The sequence below is a fragment of the Gopherus evgoodei genome, chromosome 2, assembly GCF_007399415.2.
Source record: "Gopherus evgoodei ecotype Sinaloan lineage chromosome 2, rGopEvg1_v1.p, whole genome shotgun sequence".
In the NCBI taxonomy this organism is placed as follows: domain Eukaryota; kingdom Metazoa; phylum Chordata; order Testudines; family Testudinidae; genus Gopherus; species Gopherus evgoodei.
In genome coordinates, this window is record NC_044323.1 from 76,610,729 (window position 1) to 76,635,201 (window position 24,473).

The following is a 24,473-nucleotide window of genomic DNA, read 5'->3' on the forward strand; positions in this document are numbered from 1 at the left end:
CTTTCACAATAAAGAGATGCACTACAGTACTGGTACGAGGTGAATTGAAAAATACTACATATTTTGTTTCTTTTAAGCAGTGAAAATATTTGTAATGAAAATATAAAGTGAGCAGCATACACTTTGTATTGTGTTATAACTGAAATCAATATATTTTAAAACAGAAAAACATCCAAAATATTTACAATAAATTTAATTGGTAACTTATTGTTTAATAGTACTATTAAAACAGATTAATCAGGAATAATTTTTTTAATCTACTTTCAGAGTGCTAGCCATGTTAGTCTGTATCAGCAAAAGCAATGAGTAGTACTTGGGGCACCTTAGAGACTACAATATATGGTTAGTCCTCAGAGGTCAGATTATAAAGTGGAATCCACTGCATGTGGGAAAAGGTGCTATGGGATGCCTATCTCCTGCACCCAAAGTATTCCATGGAGCTTAAATAGCTACATCACCTAAAAGCCACAGGTACATTTAATAGGGGAACATTGGTTGTTTTGCTGAACATATCGCTCACACCACTGTCTGGATACACACCACTCTGCAACAGTGGTGACCAGCTGATGAACCATCTCTCTGCTTGGAGAAGAGGAGAAAATATACCTGGCCCAAGGAGGAGATAGTTTTCTCCTTGCTCCACGTAGCCAGACAAATCTGAATTCAGTCAATGGACAAAACTATCAGCAAATCCCTAAAGTCACCTTCCTGGGAATGGGAACCAGTGAACAGATGTGCAAGATAAATTACAACAAAGTCCATATGATATGGAGAAAAACTTCAAATAAAGGTCTCTAAGCAACTTGTTCTTTTAAGGGGATTTATCAGCTGCTCAGAACACACATCAGAGTTTGTGGAAGTGGGAAACCTAAACCCAAGGTCTCAGGAGGGAGATGGAAACAGTAGGCTGAGGAACCCATATAGCAACAGGTGGAAGGAAACCTTCAGTTCAGGTATCTGAAGCTATAGCTGTTGAAGTGTATAGTTTGAGGCATGGATGGCACTAGGGATAGGAGTGGAGATGGAGTCAACCTACCCAGATGTTCCTGACAGGATTAGATCATCACTGTCAGTGTTAATAGTACTTTTCCAGCCCAACCACCAACCCTTACTGAATGACAGTGGTCATACTTCCCCACGCATGTGATAGTGGAAGCAGCGTTTGTTAACAGCATAAAGTTAAGACAGGTTAAAATCACATGGCTCAATACTGACACTTCAGTGTCCCAGATTCCCTGTGATGGATTCAATCCTTTCAGTAAAGGCAAAGTCCCCATCCTGAATTATGTGAGAGGAACATTTGAAGTGTGGAAAAATGAAACAGGCAATTATCAGCCTTCAATCACTCAACGTGCAGGGTCTTTTGACAATGGGCTTTGGGGTGGCCAGGACTGTAGCCAGTTGCTGCCAATACTCCTTTGTTAGTGGTCAGTGAACAAGCTAGCTCATTCCAGACATCCCTTATTACTGTCATGGTACCAGGATCATGGTCAGTTGCTCACACAGCCCTGCTTGGTCCTCTAATCTAGCCACTGTAGAAGTTTATCTCAACCTCTCTCTTTGATCCTCTCAGAGTCCACATGGAACTTTCCCCATCACTCAGTCTACCAGATGCACCAAAAACAGGCAATGCACTTCCCCTCCCACCCCGTTAATATTTAACTTCATCTTATTCTGGGTAACAGGGCTTAGGTCCTTTTGAAAATTTTACCCAAGATCGAACAAGATTTGGTATCAAGACTCTGAACGGTCCCATCTCATGGCATGAAATGTAGTAACGGAAGTACATTTAGGAGCCACAGTGGATATTTAAACAAAAACAAAAAAAACACAAAAAAAAACACCACACACACACACACACCCCAAAGGGGTCATGGTTGCTAGCCTGTAAACAAGGAGCTAAATCCTTCACTAGCCCTGCCACAGTGTTACTGAATTCTACATGTTTTATAGTAGATGAGACAAGAATTAATACCACTATCTAATCTACTGTAGCTGGATGCAACATGAGATGAGAGTTTTCAACTCTCTTTTGTCCCTTCTAAACCTAGATTATGCTACAGCTAGAAAAGATTGCAGCACTTTTAGACAATGCATCAGTACAACAGCATTACCACAATATGAACAGAGTGTTTTTCAGAACTTCAGCTTCCTGGTTTCTAAAGAAGTATATACAATAACAGTAACACAAAAGTACAGTATATTAAGATAAAGACAGCAATTTGCTATTCCTTAGAGTGTCTAGTAAATATGAATGTCACATGACATCATCTGAATGTCAGTCTGACAGACAAGGAAAATTCTCAATTAACTTTATGAAAAAAACCTCTCTCAAGTTAATCTTCCCTTAATTCTCTTCCTTGTGGCTTAGGGTTGGGATGACAAACGGAAGGAAAGGGCAGTAGTGTAAACAGGTATTAAAAACCCAACCTTTAAACAGCTAGTCTAGGGAAAGCCCAAGGCTGCCTTACCAGTACATTTTTTGTGGCTACCATATATTGGAAGATGCAGCTTCAATTCACATGTTCAGCCATAGGTTTCAAGGTCACAAGCCCTGCCACACCACAATCAAAAACATTTCAGGGAAGCATTAATTCATGGCAACAGGGATATTTAACAAAGAAGAACCCCAGACCTCAAGGAATGGGGTCCCTCTACAACACCATGTGGGAAAAAGAACATGACAGGCAGGACAGCTTACTCTGAAAAACAGTTTCTTGGACTAGGAGGGAGCTTTAAAAAAAGTGTGTTCAAAATGGGCAGGCTTCCATTCAAAAAGTTCTACCTTACATGCTCAGAAAAAGGAAAGAGAACCACAAAAGTTTGCTATAGTAACTCAGAGTTACACTGCTCATGTTCAGCAAGAACTTAAAACTACTTTCTCTCTCCCACCCCCAACCCCCTGGAACATGAGAGAGCACACAACTGAAAGCTGTGCAGTACTTCTGTAGGCAAAAACCAGCCTTCCTGTTGTCTAGCCACATGGCAGCAGGCAGCACTGTCAAGCAAGTGCTAAGAGCATTAGATATTGATCACTTGCTTTTCCTAGTTCTCAATTCGTTTAAAAACTAAACAAAAGTAGTATTCTTCTTTCCCTGCACCCACCCCTTCAGGGCCATGAATCCATTTTTTGCTTAAAAAGGACTTACATGTAATAATTTAAATTAAAAAACTTTAAAAAAATTGGTTTTTGGACCCATACCTTAGAAGTAACCATGGACATTTCTTCTACCTCCTCCAATGAGAGCTAGCATAGGTGCTGCTATTAGATCATTAACACTCACAGCACAGCCTGCTACACAATTAACTGGAAAATTGCTAAATCAGTTTCCAAAAAGAGAAGGTTATTTACATCATACTAACTGGAGTTCTTTGAGATGTATGATCCCGCGGGGTACTCACTGTGGGTGTGCACACACTTGAGACTGAAAACTCTTCAACAGCAGCATCAGTTGTTGGTCCGTGCCTGCACTCTTTGCATCCTTATGCTCCCAACCAGCGGCAAGAGAGGTAGTGGGGAAGAATGACTTCCTTAAATTCATTGCAGAGGAGGATGCAGTTGGAAATCCATTTTGGAAGTCTTTGGGAAGAGACTGCTTCCCCTTTCATTCTCTCAGAGAGATAAACAGCCTCAGATCTTTGAAAGGCCTTTGTCCCGGTCAGATAGAAGGCCAGAGCTCTGCATATATCCAAGGAATGGAGGCTCCTGTCTTTACTACTTTGAGGTTTTGGGTCGAATACTAGGAGGTCATCTGTTTGGTTCTAGTGAAAAAACATCAAAAGGAGTCTTTTTAAGCCTTGGGGTATAATCTCAGGCAGCTCTATGAAAGAAAACATAAGGCAGGTCTGTCACAAGGGCCCCAAACTCACCTGGCCAAGGTAATAGGGGTTAGGAAGGCTACCTTAAAACAAAACAATGATAAGTGTAAGACAGACCAGGAGGCTAAGGGCTTAAATGGAGGGGTCATGCACCAGGTTCAGGTCCCAGACAGGTGTAGGTTTCAATGCCAGCAGGAATGTTCTGATGATGCCTTTTAAGACCATCACCACTGCGGAATGGGTGAAAACCGAGCAGTTTTCCCACTGACAGATAGAAAGGATTAATATTAATTGCTGATAAATGTACCTGCAGTGAACTGATGGATAGGCCCTGTGACTTCAAGGAGAGGAGATAGTCCAGAATAGGAGGGAAGCGATGCTGCTGAGGCCACAGCGAAAACCTCTTCTACCTGGCAACATAGCACTTCCTTTTAGAGGATTTCCCCCTATTGAGAAGATGGATTGAACCTCCTCTGAGCAAGACAAGGCCTTTGCCCATCCAAAAAACTAGGCCTACCAGATGGAGGGACACCAGGTAGGGATGGTTTGTTCTGCCTCTGTTCTGGGACAGACTCAGGAAGGCCTGTAGGTGTATGCACAGGTAAGAAGATATCTGCAGGATAGTGAAGAACCAAAACAGTTTCTGCCACTGTGGCAGCTGTAATCCTGATAGCACCATGTCCTGCTTGATCTTCTGAAGGACGTGAGGTAGCAGGGGAGTGGGAGGGAAGATGTACGTCAACAAGTCCAGCCACTGCACTAGGAAGGCATCCCCTCTGGAATTTTGCTCCAGGTGTTCCAAGAGCAATAGGCCAGGCATTTCCTGTTTCCCTAGGTTGCAAAGAGGTCCCATAATGGGAATGCCCACTGTCCAAAAGTTCTATTGGACCACGAAAAGAACAGAGCTCCCACTTGCGATCTTCATGAAAGTATCTGCAGAGGTTGTCTGTCACAGCATTCACTGCAGAAAAAGGGGCTCTGATGCTGGACACAGAATTACAGAACTTCATTGTTTCTCTACAGAGAGGGGTGCTGCCCCTTATTTGTTTATATAATAAGAACAGCCATACTGAGGATCAGACCAAAAGGTCCATCTAGCCCAGTATCCTGTGTTCCAACAGTAGCCAATGCCAGGTACTTCAGAGGGAATGAACAGAACAGGTAATCATCAAATGATCCATCCCCTATTACCCATTCCCAGCTTTCAAACAGAGGCTAGGGACACTTCAGAACATGGTTTTGCATCCCTACCCAACCTGTTTATAACAAAACAGTGGTCAAAATGTCTGATAGTACCTGGACATGAGAGGACCTGATGAAGGGCAGAAATCTGGCTGTGCAGACTCTTGTGCAGCCAGGAACCCTGAGGTGTATGGTTGTCCAGGTGCACTCCCCAACCCAGTGAGGAGGCATCCGTCATAACGCTCTTTATGGGTGGAACAGTAACAAAAGGAACCCCGATGCAGACATTGTTCTGTATTTCCCCTCAGGTTAGTGATGACAGATGTTCAAAGACCCATTTTTCCAGAGGGGTCGTTGCTTGGGGCCTAGACCTTTCCCATGCCTAGAGGCACTGGAGACAGTGCCTTGCAAAGGGGGTCAGTGCACCAGGCCACATGGCTCAGTAGGACCAAACTCTCATTGAAGACTGAGTTCAAGTTGAGTAATGAGGTCACTCATGGAGAGGAATCGGTTGAGGCTAGTATGCCCTAGCTCAATTGAGAACAGATTCATGCCAAATAAAGTCTATAAAACTCTTGTAGGGGTTAAAGGGGACGTTTCTGGATTTATCTAGAGTCCCAAGGAGTGAAATAGGTCAAGTAAGGAGGAGACTTCTGATACAACCATCCTCTGAAGAGCCAGTCAGCTGGGCAAGGAAATATTGGTTTGCATTGTCAGAGCTGGTGCTTCACTACCACAGCTGGACCCTTTGGAAAGACTCTAGGGGCAGTCCATAGGCTGAAGGGTTCCAGGTCCACCATAAAGCAGAAGAATCTCCTGTGCACTGGGCGAGTATCCTCCAAACCAAGGATTGCATACCAATTGTGTTCATTCAGGAAAGGAATTATAGGAGCCAGGGTAACCATCCTGAATGATGGATTAAGATATCCGGCTGCTTAGGTCCAGGTTAGGTCTCCTGATCCCCTTCCTTTTCGGGATTAGGAAGTATTTGAATTAAGGGCCCTTCTGCCTGTGTTGAGGCTATACAGGCTCTGTTGCTCACAGCTGGATTAAGGAGCCCGCCTCCTGTTTGGGAATCGTCTCATGAGTGGGGTCCCTGAAGAGAGACAGGAATTTGATTGTGTAGCTGATTAAAATAAATGTACAAGACTGCTCTGCATGAAGTTATATGCTGCCACATTAGAAGAACACAGATCAGGGAGACACCAAAGGGGACATAGGAGACTGGTTGTGCAAGGACTGGTTGATGGCTCAAGTGCCCTGTCAAAATGCCTTCTTGATAGGCAGGGCTGGGATCTGAAGAGGGAACTGTGATGGTGTGAGATGTCTGGCATGTCCTTGGGGGCTGGTCAGTACCTATGAGGTGGCAGCTTAGAATTTTTCCTGCAAGGTACCAGGATGTATGTTCCCAAGGAGCAGAGCATGGCATGAGAGTCCTTGAGAGAGAGAGAGAGAGAGAGAGAGAGTGAAGCAACACAGTCTTTCCACGAAACAGGCTGTTACCCTCAAAGGGGAGATCTTCAACTGTCACATGGACCAAGGGAGCGGGACTGGACTGGTACAGCCACTGTCGCTCCATTACAGCCTGGACCACAAGGTAGCTCAGGATAGAGTGAGAGAACAAGAATTCAGTCCCTTTAGAGGGCACAAAGTACTTCTTCTCAGCCCTCTTTAGCAACAGGGCACAGGTGACCGGTGTGTGCTAAACAGCTTTAGCAAGGTCCCACATGGATTCATTGACTGTGAGCACCACTTCAGAAGCAGCCATAGAGTGGAGAATGCAGGGCTGCCCAGGGGGAGGGGAGAGTGCAAGTGGGGCAATTTCCCCTGGGCCCCACAGGGGTCCCGCGAGCCCTCGACCAGTGGCAGTCTGGGTCTTTGGCAGCGGGGGGCCCTTCGGTGCTGCCAAAGGCCTAGACCCAGACCACCGTTGGGTGAGTACAAGCACCACAGCTCCCCCGCTTTGCCCTAGGCCCCCTGAATCCTCTGGGCGGCCCTGGGAGAATGTCTAGAAGTTTATGGGTGGAAGGAGCCTGAACATTTTCCAATGGGATCTGGAGGCTTTCTATAATCCTCCTCAAGAGCTCCTGGCATGTCTATAATCATCTAGGAGAGAGGAGAGACTGATGCCACCACCTCACACGACAATGAAGATGCTGTCAGTGAATCTGACAACAACAACAGTTGGTAAGCAACAGAGGGCTGAGACTCCTCCCTTGGAGGTGATCTTTGGACGACAGTGCCCAGGGTTCTCATAGTCTGGGTCCCAAAAGTATAGATTCCCTGGGCCCACATGTGGCCAGGGGGTAGGTATATAAGGGAACAGATACTGGCCCCAGCAGGGTACCATTGATCCCTAACCCCACAATACGGGTCACAGTAGGACTTCCAGAGCCTCTTGGAGGCCTCTGTCTGAGCTGACATCTTGTGTTTGGGCTGCGAGGTGGGGGGAGGAGGGATAGCTGGGATGGAAAGATAACTGGGGTTAAAGAGAGAGAGGGAACATGCATGGTTTGTGTAGACACAGCCTAGTGCAATGAAGACCTGGTCCATGACTGAAGCTTCTAATACACTAAGCAAATCTTTCCAGTCATTTGCTCAAGCAAGGAGGACACAGAAGTAACAAAATACTCAGGGTATGGCTACACTTACAGTTGTACAGCGCTGGGAGTTACAGCTGTCTTCGTACAGCTGTGTAGGGAAAGCACTGCAGTGTGGCCACACTGACAGCTACCAGCGCTGCAGCGTGGCCACATTTGCAGCGCTGTTGGGAGTGGTGCATTGTGGGCAGCTATCCCAGCGTTCGAGTGGCCGCAACATGCTTTTCAAAACAGGGGGTGGGGTGGAGTGTGACAGGGAGCGTGGGGGAGACAGAGTGTGGATTTTTGGAGCTGACACTGTTCTCAGCTCCAGGCCTTGCAAGTTCTAAGGACTGGAAGATACACAGCACCTACCTTCAATCATTTTAAAAGTTTTGACCCCTTCCCCCACCCACACTTATTCACTAAATGCAAATTATGTACTCCTAAATAGCCTTCAGACCACATAAGCAGCTGCTCAACACGGACTCCCCTCTCTCCTCAAGCAAACAGCTGTGAACATTCCAAAGCAACTCCCCTGCCTCTGCTCGTTGCTCACTGGAGCAAAGAGCAGCTGTGTTTGTTTAGATAAGTAGCTCCGGGGAGCTGGAGTTTAGCCATTCTTCCGGTTTGTTGTGGACAGGAATTCTGGGATACCTCCTAATACCCTGGAGGCCAATAACAGCGCTTTTGGTGGCCACACTTGATGAGCAGCGCTGCATCACCAGCGCTGCAATTGTTACACCCCAAGCAGACCAGGTGTACAGCCAGCACTGCAGCCAGGGAGTTGCAGCACTGGATGTGCCTTGCAGGTGTGGACAGTTACTAAGTTGCAGCGCTGTAAACCCACCACCAGTGTTGCAACTCTCCAGTGTAGCCAAGCCCTCAGTAAAGATCAAGTAGACTTTCTGCTGATTGATTTCTGATCCCATAAAGTAATATGCCTCCCCACACAAAAAAAAGAAAAAGGATGACAGAAAAATGGAAGCTATGGCTCCTTTGTCTAAAAATTATTTCAGAATAGAGGAGTCATTTACTCCCTTCTCCTGGCCTTCGGGACTAGGTTTCAATTTGGGGGATGGGGAGAAGAGGTGAACAAGAGGAAGGAAACTATAGTTTGGTACCTTTACCTTTTATTTTATATAGCAATCAAAGCAAGCAAAACGTTTTCTTGCTCAGAGACATTTGTCAGTTAGTTTCAGCTTCCTGTCTGAATCCTGCACTTTATCTTTTTTCCTCACCTAGTCTTCAAACTGAGATTCCCTCAGCTTTAGTTCTGCAGTTGCTCCCTTTGCTCCCCATTGGGTAAATGTAACAGGGGAGAACTGGCTAGGAAAATCAGGCCAGTTAAGAAGAACATAAGAATGGCCATACTGGGTCAGACCAAAGGTCCATTCAGCCCAGTATCCTATCTACTGACAGTGACCAATGCCAGGTGTCCCAGAGGGAGTAAACCTAACAGGTAATGATCAAGTGATCTCTTTCCTGCCAGCCATCTCCACCCTCTGACAAACAAACAGAGACTAGGAACACCATTCCTTACCCATTCTGGCTAACAGCCATTAATGGACTTAACCTCCATGAATTTATCTAGTTCTCTTTTAAACCATGTTATAGTCCTAGCCTTCACAACCTCCTCAGGCAAGGAGTTCCACAGGTTGATTGTGCACTGTGCGAAGAACTTCCTTTTATTTGTTTTAAACCTGCTGCCCATTAATTTCATTTGGTGACCACTAGTTCTTATATTCTGGAAAGAAGTAAATAACTTCCTCATTCACTTTCTCCACACCACTCATGATTTTATATACCTTTATCATATCCCACCTAGTCTCCTCTTTTCTACGACTTTTCAGTTTGGAAAAGACGCAATCAAAGGGTTACACTATAGATTTAAGCATGGACACTAGTTTTTACAAAATGAAGCTTTTTGTGAGTAACTATATTTGATTTGGAGAAGCCAGAATTAAACATAGGTTCTCAAGAAATTTATTGTTTACTATGTCTTAGGTCTTGGTTCTAGCTGTGTTGCTCTGTATAAGTATGGGCTTGAAGCAACAGCTGGAATCACATTTGTAATGAAAAAGCTAGAAAGCAGTTTTGACACCCTGAATGACCTCCAAATGCAACAGACTATAACAAACAGAAGGGTCCATTTAATACAATGCAGTATGCAATTACTCTGCCACATGCATGATTAATGAACAGAATTGTGATATGAAAACTAGAATATTCATTAGTCTAATTGTTTAAGCCTAGTTCAAAGTGTAATACATTTTTCATTTTGATGCAACATTAAGCTTATATTATATATACACATACATATACACACACACACACACACACACACACACACGGTTCCCCCTTTCTTACACCAAAAAGATCTACAACTCTCAGTGTGGCTATTTCAAGGAATATAAAGTCAGAATACCAGTATATATTGTGAGCAATCTGACATCTCACATCACCGGCCATCATGGACATGACACGATGATGAAAGAACGGATAAGTGTAAGAAAAAAAAAAGTCTTTGGAACCAGTCCAAACCCTTGTGTACAGCATGTCGCTACAAATTTCAGTGGCCAACCACAAAGCATTATTTAGGTTGCACATGTTGAACTCACCAATATGCAGCCAATGCCATAAGGCCCATACCAAGATGGGCAATGGGCCTACATTCCTTGTAATTATCCTGCCACAGAACAGTAAGCAGAATGTCTCATCGGAAGCTCTCATTTACAAAATTAAGCTTTCAAGCCCAAGAACATAACTTTCAGACTGTTGACTGCTGCTATCCCATCTGCTCATGTCTACAAATTACCTCTTGGAATATTGTTTTAGTCCTGGAGTACTCCCATTCATTTTAACTCTGAAGTCGAATGACGACAATATAAAATGTCAGCACCAGTAATTATGTGACTGCTAAGCATTTTATCAGACATGCAGCCAATGTTCTTTAACTTTTTTCAGGCCATGTCTACATCTAAAATTTTGCAGCGCTGGTTGTTACAGCTGTATTAGTACAGCTGTATAGGGCCAGCGCTGCAGAGTGGCCACACTTACAGCAACCAGCGCTGCAAGTGGTGTTAGATGTGGCCACACTGCAGCGCTGTTGGGCGGCTTCAAGGGTGGCTCCGGGAACGAGAGAGCAAACCGGGGAAGGAGACCAGCTTCGCCGCGGTTTGCTCTCTCGTTCCCGGAGCCACCCTGCAAACCGCAGGGAAGGAGACCTGCTTGCTCGGGGTTCCGGGAACGAGAGAGCAAACCGGGAAAGGAGACCAGCTTGATTACCAGAGGCTTTCTCCTTCCACGGAGGTCAAGAAAAGCGCTGGTAAGTGTCTACATTGGATTACCAGCGCTGGATCACCAGCGCTGGATCCTCTACACCCGAGACAAAACGGGAGTACGGCCAGCGCTGCAAACAGGGAGTTGCAGCGCTGGTGATGCCCTGCAGATGTGTACACCTTCAAAGTTGCAGCGCTGTAACTCCCTCACCAGCGCTGCAACTTTCTGATGTAGACAAGCCCTCAGACTGATAGATAATCTGTGAGGGGCACCAGTGGTTGACTGATTGTTGCCAATGGTTGCTAGAATAGGGAACTAGGAGTTCAACCTCCAAAAGATCTCAAGTCACCTCTGTCCACCAGGAAGGAAGGTAAATGAATTCCTTCTCCAGTGAGATTAATAGTTTTTCCTGGTTAAGCCTCATCTAAAGATTCTCAAGAATTTTTCACTCATTTTTTTTACGTTCTGCTGACTGAACTTTCTCTCAAGCAGTCTATTTCATTTCAGACTACTTACCATTTCAGGAACAAATGGCCAGATTTTCAAAGGCATTTTAGGTGCCTAAAGAGGAAGATGGGATTTTCAGAAGCACCTACAAGTGTAACTCAGATTGGTGTTAAGCACTTCTTAAAAGTCCCACTAGGCACGTATCCATATCTTTAGTCATCTAAATATCTTTGAAAAATCTGACTCAAAGTCACTACACCCTGCTGTTTGGCATGTATGGAGAGGGAAGACCGACTTCATCACTCCTGAAGTAAGCCCTGTAATGGATACAGTTTGATGATGAAATATTACTCATTTTAGTAGATAATGACAACATCTAAGAGACCTGAATGAAGCCTTCGCCAACCAAATGAGCTTGCCTGCAGCCATTCATCAGCACCTCTCTACACTGAGGTTACGTCTACACTGCAATAAAAAAACCCTGTGGCTGGCCCATGCCAGATGACTCAGACTGCAGGGCTGTCTGTTTGCAGTGTAGGCTTCTGGTCTCAGACTGCAGCCCAAGCTCAGTGGCCCTCCCACTTTGCAAGGTCCTAGAACAGGGGTCGGCAACCAATGGCACGTGGCTGCCTACTGGAACTCCACATGCCATTAAAAATCTTGCCAACGCAGCAAGCTGCGGGGTCCGCAGTCCCAGCACCCCCTCCCTTGCCTTCCCCTAGAGCTCTGCCATGCAGGCGCAGCGCTCTGGGGCTGGGCGCTCCAGTGGGGCAGCGTTTGGCTCTGTGGGGAGGGAAAGACGCTCCCCACTCATCCGGAGCCCTGCTGCCACACACATAGCGCTCTGAGGAGCGGGGCAGGGCTCCGGATGAGCAGGGAGCCTCATGGTAAGGGGGCCAGGTCTGGGCCCGGTGGGGGGGTGGGGGCAGTCAAGGGACAGGGAGTAGGGTGGGCGGGATCCCGGGGGGGGCGTGGTTGTCTCTCAAGGGGGCAGTCAGGGAGTGGGGGAGATTGGATGGGGCATGGGAGTCCTGGGGTCTGTTAGGAGGTGGATAGGGGTCAGGGAGCAAGGAGGGTCCTGGGGGAGCAGTTAAGGTGTGTGTGGGAGGGGAGGGGGGTCTCTGGAGGGGGTGGTCAGGAGACAAGGAGCTGGGGGGGGTTGGATGAGTTGGGAGTTCTGGGGGGGGGGGACTGTCCAGAGGTAGGGGTGTGGAGAGGGGTTGGGGCAGGCAAGAAGCATGAGGGGGGTTGTATGGATCCAGAGTTTGGGGGTCCTGTCAGGTGGTGGGGAGCAGTTAGATAGACCCCCTGGACTCCCATGCTTATCTGGGTGCTGGGGTGTGGATAAGGGTTGGGGCAGTTAGGGGACAGATAGGGGGTAGGGTCCTAAGGAAGCAGTCAGGGGATGGGAGGCAAGGGTCCCAGGAGGGAGTAGTTGGGACAAGGAGTGGGGGGCAGTCACCCAGACCCCTGCCCTGAGCCCTGTACCACCCAGCCCTCTGACTCCTTCACCACCACCACCACCACCTGACCCCAGCCCTGACTGGCACCCCCACACATACTCAGCCCCACTACCCTGACACCTGCACCCTCCTCACATGCCCCCAGCCCTCTGCCCTAACTCTTGCATCCCCCACATCCCCAGTCCCACCACATCCCCATCCTGAGCACCAAACAGGAGCCCCTGCACCCCTCACACCAAATGGGAGCTGCCCAGGTGAGTGCCCTCACACCCAAACCTCCTGCCCCAACCCTGAGCCCCCTCCCTCATTCTAGCTCCTGGTCAGACCCTTCACCCCTAGCCCTGTGCTCAGTCCACTCCCACTCTCAGCTCAGTGCAGACAGAGGAAGAGAATGGGCCAGAACCAGGGAGAAGGTAGGTACCCACTCTATGTGGGCAGGGCTGGGACCCCAGACCGGCACCGGGCTGAGCAGGTCTGGCAGCTGGGATCCTGGCTGGCAGGAGCCGGAAGATGGAACCTCTGAGTGGCTGTAGGCTGAGCCACGCAGCCCACTGCCGGTCTGGGGTCCCGGCTGCTAGCCCCACACAGCCTGCTGTTGGTCTGGGGTTGTGGCTGCCAGACCCTTCCCAGCTGCAGGCCTCACTCAGCCCATTGCAGGCCTAGGTGAACAGAACCCCAGACCAACAGCAGGCTGAGCGCGCCGGTGGCGTAAGATCAAGATTTTAGTTTAATTTTAAATTAAGCTTCTTAAACATTTTGAAAACCTTGTTTATTTTACAATACAACACTAGTTTAGTTACATAACATATAGACTTGTAGAGAGAGACCTTCTAAAAACCATTAAAATGTATGATCAGCATGCAAAATCTTTAATTAGAGTAAATAAATGAAGACTCGGCACACCACTTCTGAAAGGTTGCCGACCCCTATCCTAGAACCTGGGCTCCAGCCTGAATTCAGATGTCTACACTGCAATTAAAGAGCCCCACAGCCCAACTTCCATGAGCCGGAGTCAGCTGGCAAGGGCCTGCCACAGGTGTCGAACTGCAGTGTAGAAATACCCTAAGAATCTCTGTACAGTCCCTAAAAAGGAAACCAGTAGCTTAGGAGCCAGGAGAAAGAAAACCCACCACAAACTAAGTACACATAGGAGCATCAAAGACGGAGATCAGGATAGATGACCTGAATTTCTAATGAATTAGATATATTCTGCTACTTCTTATTGAAGGTTTGTCAATAGCCACCACCTTTTTGCCCATGTGGCAAAGCCACTGAAGGTCACACTTACTACAAAGGAAAGCAAAAATAGTCAAGTATTAAGACACTTGTAATCATTCCTATTTAAAATTAGATTGGTGCCAACTTTGGACTAAGAGTTTCACGGCTCTCATGGTTTCAGTAATTATTTTGCATCGTTTCCTGTAGTTACTGCTGTTTTCAGACTGATTCTTTACTATCAGAGGCAGCATCCCTGTGACGAGTAGGGGCCCCACCAAATTCACGGCTTTGTTTGGTCAATTTCACGGTCATAGGATTTTAAAATTCACAAATTTCATTATTTCAGATATCTAAATCTGAAATTTCATGATGCTGTAGTTGTAGGGATCCTGACCCAAAAAGGAGTTGTGGTGGGGTTTACAAGGTTATTGGGAGGCAGCAAGAATAGAGTTGTGGTAATGCTACCCTTACTTCTGCACTGCTGCTGGAAGCTGCGCTGCCTTCAGAGCTGGGGAGCCGGAGAGCAGCAGCTACTGGCTGGGAGCCCAGCTCTGAAGGCAGAGCCGCCGCCAGCAGCAGCACAGAAGTAAGGATGGCATGGTATGGTATTGGTACCCTTACTTCTGTACTGCTGCCTGCAAAGCTGAGCCCTCATTCGCCACTCTATGGCTCTCCAGCTCTAAAAGCAGCAGCGCAAAAGCAAGGGTGACATGGTATGGTATTGCCACCCTTACATCCGAGTTGCTGCTGGCATGGCACTGCCTTCATAGCTGGTCACTCAGCCAACAGCCACCACTCTCTACCCTCACCCCCAGCTTTGAAAGCAGTGCAGAAGGAAGGCTGGCAATACCGCAATCCCTCTAAAATAACTTTGTGACGCCCCTGCAACTCCCTTGTGTGTCAGGACCACCAATCTGAAAAAACTGTGGTCTCTCCCGTGAAATCTGGTCTTTGTATGTGCTTTATACTATACAGATTTCACAGTCCGTGAAGTGTTTTTCATGGCTGTGAATTTGGTAGGGCCCTAGCAATGGGCATATTAAAATTCGATATAGACTAGCTCTAACAAGTTCCCTTCCACAGTGAGAGATTCATGTGGCTTCATTTGCTCTATTATTTGTAAGCATATAGTTTACTTCCAGTATCATGTAAAAGTTGTAACACAGAAGTGCTAGAAGGTCTTTATCTTGACACTCCGCACCCAGTTACCTGACATGACATGGATCAAGATCACAAAAGATTAATATTAAGCTTGTCCCATTATAGAGACCAATACTGACTAGTCCAATGGCTACTCATAATTCATCCATACTACTAAATGAAACATATGGTAAGAAAACAATGTTACCAGGTCCCTTGACATGATAGTAGGTTGTATTATGTAGTCATAATTTATGTTTCAGAGACAAATAAGTGGTTCTCTAGTGCAGCATATTCTGAAGATTGCTTGGGTGATGGGGTGTTAAATATATATATTTATTTTTAAAGCTACTTTCTGGGGGGAAATATTAATCTTTGTAGCTATATTAACTCGAATAGTGTTAGATAGCAGAAAACTAAAAACTAAATAGAAGGGGTAAAAAGAAAAAGGCTACCTGCATCAGCCTGCCACCCTAGGCAAAAATCCCAAGACACGGTTTCTTTGCATATTCAACAGCAGGGGTGAAAAAAAACAAAAAAACCTGCAACAGTTTCTGCAGTTCATCAGCATGTGTGCGCATTGTTTTTGAAAAAAGATAAGCAATGGATCTGGTAGGAAAGCAGTAACAGTAGGCTTGGAAGGATTACATATTTTTAATTGGTACTCATCAATTTCACTGTACACACACATTGAAACAGAAATGTAGACAAAAAAATGCTGCTTCAGAACTTAGTCAAAATCCAGTGATGTAGACTTTTGAATTAGGCTGGTTCGAAATGGACCAGTGAATTAATAGTAGAACAGGTATGATTTGTTGAGTTTAGGATATTTACTTTGTAAATTTTGTCATGTGATGTGGACAAATTTGCATTATAATGGATGTATGAAGCTTTAACTTTTTGAATCTCAATGTCTATCATTAAATTGTCTGCCCCCTCCATAATTTCCTGCAACTGTGAATTTAAGAGATTTTTTTTTAATTGCTTAATAAGAAGTCTCTATTATCCATCAAAATAATAAAAAATAAAAAAAATTGAATACTGCCAAGCCTACATAACAGCAACATAGCAAGCCATTTGAAGATCATACACTCTTGACATTAAAAACTTTTTTTTCCTAGCCTACATAAAAATGTATTTAACTCAAGTTAAATTTGAAACAACTTAGCACCTAGTATAGGCATAGTTTAACATAAGCTATCTGGTTCTAGCATGTCCTAGGGGGAGCCCAAGTTACACCACACAACCAGCTGACATAATTTTAAAAGATGTTAAGCTGTTAATGTAGCAGATGCAGATACATTTGAGTTTTCTAGTTATGTATGAAAACAACCTTTAAAAAGGTAAACTGTAATGCAGGGGTTGGCAACCTTTCAGAAGCGGTGTGTCGAGTCTTCATTTATTCATTCTAATTTAAGGTTTCGCGTGCCAGTAATACATTTTAACATTTTTAGAAGATCTTTCTATAAGTCTAATATATAACTAAACTACTATTGAATGTAAAATAAGTTTTTTAAAAATTTTAAGAAACTTAAATTAAAATGCAGAACCTCCCAGACTGGTGGCCAGGACCCGGGCAGTGCGAGTGCCACTGAAAAATCAGCTTGCGTGCCAGATTCGGCACACGTGTCATAGGTTGCCTACCCCTGCCGTAACGCAATATAAGATTAACTGCTACAGCAAAAGAAACCTAACCCTCGCAAAATCCACAGTTCTGACATCTCTTCATTTCTCTTTTGAAGAGAAGAAAAAACAATTGTAACAAAGGCATCTGAACTCACAGGTTTTAATGTTAAACAGTACTGAATCAGACAGAAGTTCAGTGTTGATATTAATGTTGCCAACTCTTGCAAATTAATTATGAGTCACACAGTTTTGGAGCCTGCAGCAGGAGTTCTTGTGAAGATGCAAATAGCTCCTTTGCTCCTGTGATTTTCAGAGTTAGTATGAAAACAGAGGTGCACAGCTGTGGGGCAAGAGACCCTGTGGAGGACCAGACCTGTCCTTGCCACTGCCCTGCCTTCATCCCTATGTACGGAGCAGAGGGGTCATGGCAGCAGGAGAAAGGAAGCTGTGGGAGCGCCCAGGGAAACAAGAATAAAATTACACCTAGCTATTTGCAGTTATGATTACATTAATTTTATTTTAAACATTTGATTTGTCATTGCATAATCTGTAAAAAAGTAGAATATTTAAAAAACATTTTATAAACACATTGATTTTTTTTAAAACAAAGATTCTAAATAATTAATATTGTATTAAAAACAGCTTGCATACTCATGCCATACTGAGGCCCAGATAGTAGATGATCCCTTACATCTTACACATATACGCATCAGTCTTGATGTCACCATGCATTGTCCATCTAGCGTAGGACTTGTACTGCAAGCCATTGGTTTTGATGAGTGTGGTAAATACGTAGCGCTGCCAACTCCTGCAAACAGCAGAATTTCAGAGGGTGCAGGAGTTGATCTCCCCACGAAATTCAGCCCTGCTGGAAGCTGGCAGTCTCTCCCCATTGCTCATTCTTTGCTCCCTCTTGGGAGAACAAACCAGCAGCTCAGCACAGCTCCACTCCCTCTTCCCCTACTTAGAGAAACATGGACAGGACAGTGCCTCAGAACAGTGCCTCTCCTTCTCCACCAAAAGAACTTTAAGAGGAGGAGCGACGAGGCTTGGGGCTGAACTGAGAGAGAATGGCGGCCACGATTAATTGCTGGTCAGGGAATGGGCAGATGTGAGGATGAGAGCTCCTGCAGCAGAGCCAAAAAACAACCACACACAACCCACCTTTCCCAATACACTTGAGAGAAGAGCAACACTAACTCTCTAGCATACACCAAATAGAATTTTTTAAAAAATTCAAGAGACTAAAAAACCCACAATATAATTTTCTTTAACATGATTGGGGAAGGGGGGAGAGGGAGGCTGACGCAGGATTTTTGATCTCTTGAGATGTGCAGAATTTAAGCATTGCCAGAGCAGCAAAAACTTCAATATACACCAATGAGCGACTTGTACATGCACATCTATTACATACTCAGCAATTTGTAGTTTAGTCTGCATACAATTTCTAGCCTGCATACAATTTCTAGCCAGTGTTGCCAGCTTCTAAAAGAGACACTCAGTTTTAAAAAATATATATATATATATATATATATATATATATATAAAAAAAATAAAATAAAACCAACACACAAACAAAAAAAAACCCACCCACCCACCACTTATCTAAACAGTTTCAGGGACAGTTTCTTCAAGTTTTGTTTCAGTGGAAACTGTCTGAAGTCATGCTTAATTAGGCAAATAAAGTAGTGATATCAGAATTTACTGACACCAGAATAATAAGATTTCCAGTTTGTTTAGCCAAAAATGCTGAGAATTACTGTAGGAATGTTTGGACAAAGACCATATGGTGCTTGCTACCATAACAAGGAAAGCAAACTAGTCATGTTAAAAACAAACAAAAAAAAAGCCACATTTTACTAGTAAAAAGTAAGAATCTCAGTGTGACGAAGCATGAAAGAGGAAAAATTACGTTTCAAACAAAAACAGTATGGAGCATGCATCTGAAGAAGTGGGATTTTTACCCACAAAAAGCTTATGCCCAAATAAATCTGTTCGTCTTTAAGGTGCCACCGGACTACTCGTTTATGTGGATACAGACTAACACAGCTACCCCTCTGATGTTTAAAACACAAGATTTATTTGAAGTCATTGTATGTTAGGTATGAAAAAAGTTTGGGAGCAGAGAAACTTCTGGAAGAATCAGCAAGCAACACAGCAGTCCAATACATATCCATCTAATCCTCAGAAACAGAGGATTCTTTCACGGTAATATCAGAGCACTATTCTGCAATGAGTAAAATTTGTGCATTATGTTACAAAAGTGGGCAGCCAAAGTTATTTACTTCTACACTTGTAAAATGAAGAGGGTAGCACTGCTCTAAACATGTGCACTGGGAGGAGAGAGAATAGGCTACAGTGTCCGGATTTAATATTCTTCTATATTGAAGTACATACTGAGTAATAAACAAAAATTTGCCCCTAGTGGATTACAATCGTGTTATGTAAAATATTTCTGTTCAGGACTAAGGGCATGTCTACACAGGAAGACAAGCTGAATGAACTCCAGGGGTGAATTTAAAAAAAACACCACCACACTTATGTGGATGCCCTGATTCAAAATGAAGGTGGCCTTTGTGAATTGAGCTGAAGTGAACAAAAAAACAAAACAAAAAAACCCACAAACATACTTTCTTCTGAAAGTAACTGTTCACACGAGGGTTTAAATGTGCTTAAAAGTCACATCTTCAGTTAATTTGGAGTAACTTCCCACGTGAAACATTGGGGAAAAGAAAGTCTTAAAATAAGGAAAAACATAAGACTACAGAAAGTAAGGGGTGGGGGTTCCAGTTCAAATTTAAAATAGGATCTTCTGATAAAAGAAAAATGGATTTTTTTGAGTAATAATCATATTGCTATTTTTTGTTTGTTTGACAATACTTAAGGCACCTGTGATCATCAAAGAGCCAAAATTGCAAAGACCTTGACTAAACTGGGCTTCCCCCTCTCTCTCCCAGACCCATTTTCAGATGGAGCTAAGCCAGTGAGAGCAACAAAGCCAGTAATAACAGGGACACTAATGTAGATGGCTCCTGGCAATTGATGGTATTGTCTCTACACTAACCCACCAATCCTTACCAGCAACACCTCTGAACTCATGGTAGATGGTAGTAGTGATTAAAAATTTTGTGCATGAAACAGAAACAACACTGGTGTAAATATCCTTTACGGGTGAGGTGTGGTTACCACTTCAATTTTGTGCTTCATGAGAATGGTTTAAGTGACAATTAGTTAGCCCTCTGCAAACCCTAGGAGACAATGGAGAGCTGAAGTATAGCCAAGATTCTGATCTGAGGTGAAGAACTTTAACAACTGTCAATTATGTGGGGGAAAAAATTTAAAAGGTCTCCTAAATAGTAGGCCAACTAAGGAATATCAGCTGAGCTCACCTGATACAGTTATCATTGGGACCCAAACACTGAACCCCACAGTGCATTGTTAAAAAGTTACTTCTTGAAGTAGAGCCATGTTTAAAAAGCATGCGTCTGTGTGCAGTGCTTAAAATTATAATAATGGCCAAAACTACTATAGCCAAGAAATTCTTCAAAATTTGATATTGTCAGCAAACCCAGACACTAAATTTTGCTTCATATTGGGTTTTTACATAGCATCTTTCAGCCACAAATCAAGGCATTTTTCAAAGCAAAGCACATTAAGCCCCTACGTGAACACTTTATTCTGAAATAAAGTGGTTTTAGTTCACCTGTGAATGAAGCTAAACAAAGGCCATTTTACTTTTAATGAGGGCATCCACACAGGGATTTGAGGCACTTTAAATTCACACCTGTAGTTAATTTGGCTTAACTTCATGTCTAGACACACCCTTAGTCCTGAACACAAACAGTCTATGTAAATGAGATTAAAGCCCAGTTTGCTTTATTTTTCTTCAGTACATCACATTAAAACATTAAGAAAATGGGGCTCTAAGCAATTTTCAGTGTTGCCATAAAGTCTCATTGAATTGTCAATAACTAGAGCCCTACCAAAATCAGTCCATTTTGGGCAATTTCACAATCACAGGATTTTTAAAATACTAAATTTAATAATTTCAGCTATTTAAATCTGAAGTTTCACAGTGTTGTAATTGTAAGGGTCCTGACGCAAAAGGGAATGGTGTGGTGGTCACAAGCATGGGGGGGGGGTGTTTTTTGCAGTACTGCTACCCTTACATCTGTGCTGCTGCTAGCGGCGGCGCTGCCTTCAGAGCAGAGTGCAGCAGACCAGAAATAAGAATGACATGGTATGATATTGCCACCCCTACTTCTGTGCTGCTGCCTGCAGTGCTGGGACCTCAGTCAGCAGCTACCACCCTCTAGCTGCCCAGCTCTGAAGGCAGCACAGAAGTACAATGGCAATAGCACAATGCCTCCCCCCTAAAAGAAAACCTTGTAATCCCCCTGCAATGCCTTTTTGGGTGAGGTCCCCCAATTTGAGAAACACTGATCTCCCCCGTGAAATATGTATAGTATAAGGTAAAAAACACACAAGACCAGATTTCAGAGTCCATGAAGCATTTTCCATGGCCATACGTTTGGTAGGGCCCTATCAATAACTGTTTAGAAATAGTCATAGTACACAACACAACCGTGTAGTCTTCTGTGCATCAACAGCACAGAGCAGAACAAAACCCAACTTATCTAAGGAGACCCTCCCAAACAGACTACAAGAAACTTCACGTATCTACAGTAAAAGGCTGAATGACTATGTTGATCTTGTAACTTTAACTTCCAGTCAAAAGGAACCTGGGTACTTCAATTCTGAAACGAAACATGTAACTATCCATAATACTCACCTCTATCCTAACTCTAATGCATGTGTATTATATTTTAAAACCACTGCTAGAGCAAGAATATTCCAAGATGAGGCTGCCACTCTAGTCTTCCTTTGGAGTTTCCTGACTTTTGTTAGTTACGTCATTAGTTATCTGAATATTTTCTTTTAAGTGATTGTTTAAATAGTGGTCTCCGAAGGCTGTTTTGCCATTAGAGGCTACCAAAAGAAAAACCCTCATTTAACAATGTATTTTGTTAACATGACAATTATCACCATTTCTCAGCCACTCTTCCCCATGCAGTATAGTTCTGCTACCGTATATTTTTAGTTCTTGGTCAGTTATATTTCTGTAGAATGATTACGAGGTTTCTTCCATAGGATGGTCTTAGTATTTTCAAAGTTCTAATTATTCCATTTATCAGACACCACATGTACACTAGTTAATATACCACCCCCCCCATCTAGCTAATCAATTAGTTGTTCAATAATGAAATGCTACAAACATACTACTAATTTCATAGATCCATATTCCTACATTTGAAGCTGTAAAGTAAATGAAACATTTGACATTTTACAAAAAAGTCAAAGTGACGTTTTATAGAAGAGGATGACCATCACAGGAGGAGTTCCATTGCTTACGTAATAAACTTCTAAAAGTACCCCAGAAAATGTTTTTATGTAGAAGAGATATACATCTAAAATAAAAATAAGACGAATGCAAAATGGCTTACTCCTCCCTTGGAATTTAACCAAGTGGGAGCTCGAGCTCCTGAACTGCCCTTAGCCTGTTCCTGGACAGTATGGAGCACTCCCTTTGCAAGCTGTAAAGCCACTCTTTTCATAGTCTTACTGCATGTGGTTGTTCTTTGGTAGGAAAATTGTGACAAAGAACTTAGAACACTTAAAAGAGTGAATGAATTTCACTACAGTTATTATCACACTTCCAATAAGTCTGGTCTGAACTAAAGCACTATGGGCCAATTTTTAAAAGGAAGGAAATTATCTGGCCCTTAACACTGAACAAGTATTGTTTCAAAGAGTAATCATCAGCTACCCCATTCTGGATTTTACACTGATAGTTATTTAGGACATCCACTAGTAGGCAGAGAGGAATTTTGCAAGCACTACAGGAGGTCCAAGTGCTAATGAGAAGATTTTTGCATTTCCTCTCATTGGCCCTCCCCCTTCTCCAAAATATGCCTTTTTTAAAAAACACTCATTCTATTAAATTTAAATGCTCTGTTCTTTTTTAAATAAGGTTGTCATAGGAGCAAAGAACTGGAACTAGAGAATAAATCAGTTAGAACTGATTTGGCATAAACTCTAGTATCCTAGCTGTCTCTACTAAATAGAACTAACACTTCCTAACGCATCCAGTTTTTCAACCAATTGAAAAGATATTTACTCAGCAGCGTCCATGGAATTTTTCTGCACTCATTCAGTCTTCAGGCAGGGATCTTATCTCCAAAAGTAGTACAGAATCAACAAAAAAAACTAGAAGGGAGTAAATCATTCTGAACAATGAAGTTAAAGGAAAATTCCACTGAGGCATCATGCGAAGCTCCAAAGAGGGAAGGAAAAGAGAGGAGTGCCATTTTCCATTTTTAAATTCAGTCAGTCCAAGCCAACACATTGCTACTATTTTAGAACAGGCATAGACATTCAGTTGTATGTTGAAAATGTTTGCCTTCAACTAACGCCTTTAAGAAAGAAAATATAGCCACCAAAAATTATAATACAAGGAGATAATTTAAAAAAAGAAGATTAGACTAGATTAAGCAAGAGTTTGATATTACCAAACTCCTATCTCCTATTATAAAGATATGGCTATAATCTTAACCAGGAGTTTGTAGACAAGTATGAATACATTTGCCAAAACTGATTACTTCCTTTGAAAGCTTGTTTTTCCTGCTGCATCACATTCTCTTCTCCCAATACCTTTTAATGGTTTTCTGCTTCTGCAGTGGAGTATTCATAGTCTTGCTAATGCAACATCAATATCTTGTAGACAAGTCTGTTGTCTTTACTGTTAAGTATCCATTTTGAAGGTGTTAAGTCTTGACAGTACGGAATCTTACTCCTGGAGTTAAATACAGTAAATTTGACTAAATATTCTCTACATTCCAACAAATCTGTCCAGATTTTAAAAATGCAGTTCTACATGCTATGTGGTTTTTAAACTTTTGGAAAACCAAGTGTATGATTCCCCATCCCTTCAAGCCATCTTACCATGTATTCTAAAATTTTGATCAGCTATAAACATGAGATTCAGAGACTCTTAAGACCCTGTTTCTAATTTCACTATATGCACTTTCAAGTTTTAGGGGAAATCCATTACCCAAACCATTTAAGCCTATAAAAGCAGTTTGTGCTGTGGAAAGGATACATTCTCCACACACACTATCCCCAACCAGCCCCCTCCTCCACAAATAAATAAATGAGACAAGGTGGGAGAGAGAGACCAACAGAAGTTGGCCCAATAAAACTCTCTCACTCACCTTGTGTCTCTAATATCTTGGGACCCACAGGGCTACAACACTACATATTTAAAAAAAAAAAAAAAACCTATACACATTCCCCATCTCACAGGTCTGACCAGAAGGCAGATTCACAATCATACTCCTTGCTTATGTGTACTAATTTCCCCACCATAAAAACAAAACTTTTAAAAATGCACCACCAATCTTTTGAAATAAGCAATGGGACCCAATGACAACTTTCATCTACTTTTAGGTTAGCAAAAATAGATGTTAGAGCCCTAAAGTCAATACTTCTTCCTCTGAAATATTTATATTTACAATACCAAGTGAACTGTTAAGAACATTGGTGGGTCTTCTAGCAGTTCGGAGCCAATGAAACGATAAGAGTTCATAGATAGCGCTCTTAAACAAATCGAACAAAAAAAACAAACAAAAAAAAAACACGAAACCACACTCATGGGGAC

General features: G+C 43.2%; 1 protein-coding gene across 1 annotated transcript in view; it reads right to left on the bottom strand.

Moving 5' to 3' along the window:
• TRIM71 (tripartite motif containing 71) overlaps positions 1-24,473 on the bottom strand; it is an 86,376-nt gene that overhangs the window by 58,784 nt on the left and 3,119 nt on the right. The gene's annotated exons all lie outside the window — the stretch shown is intronic.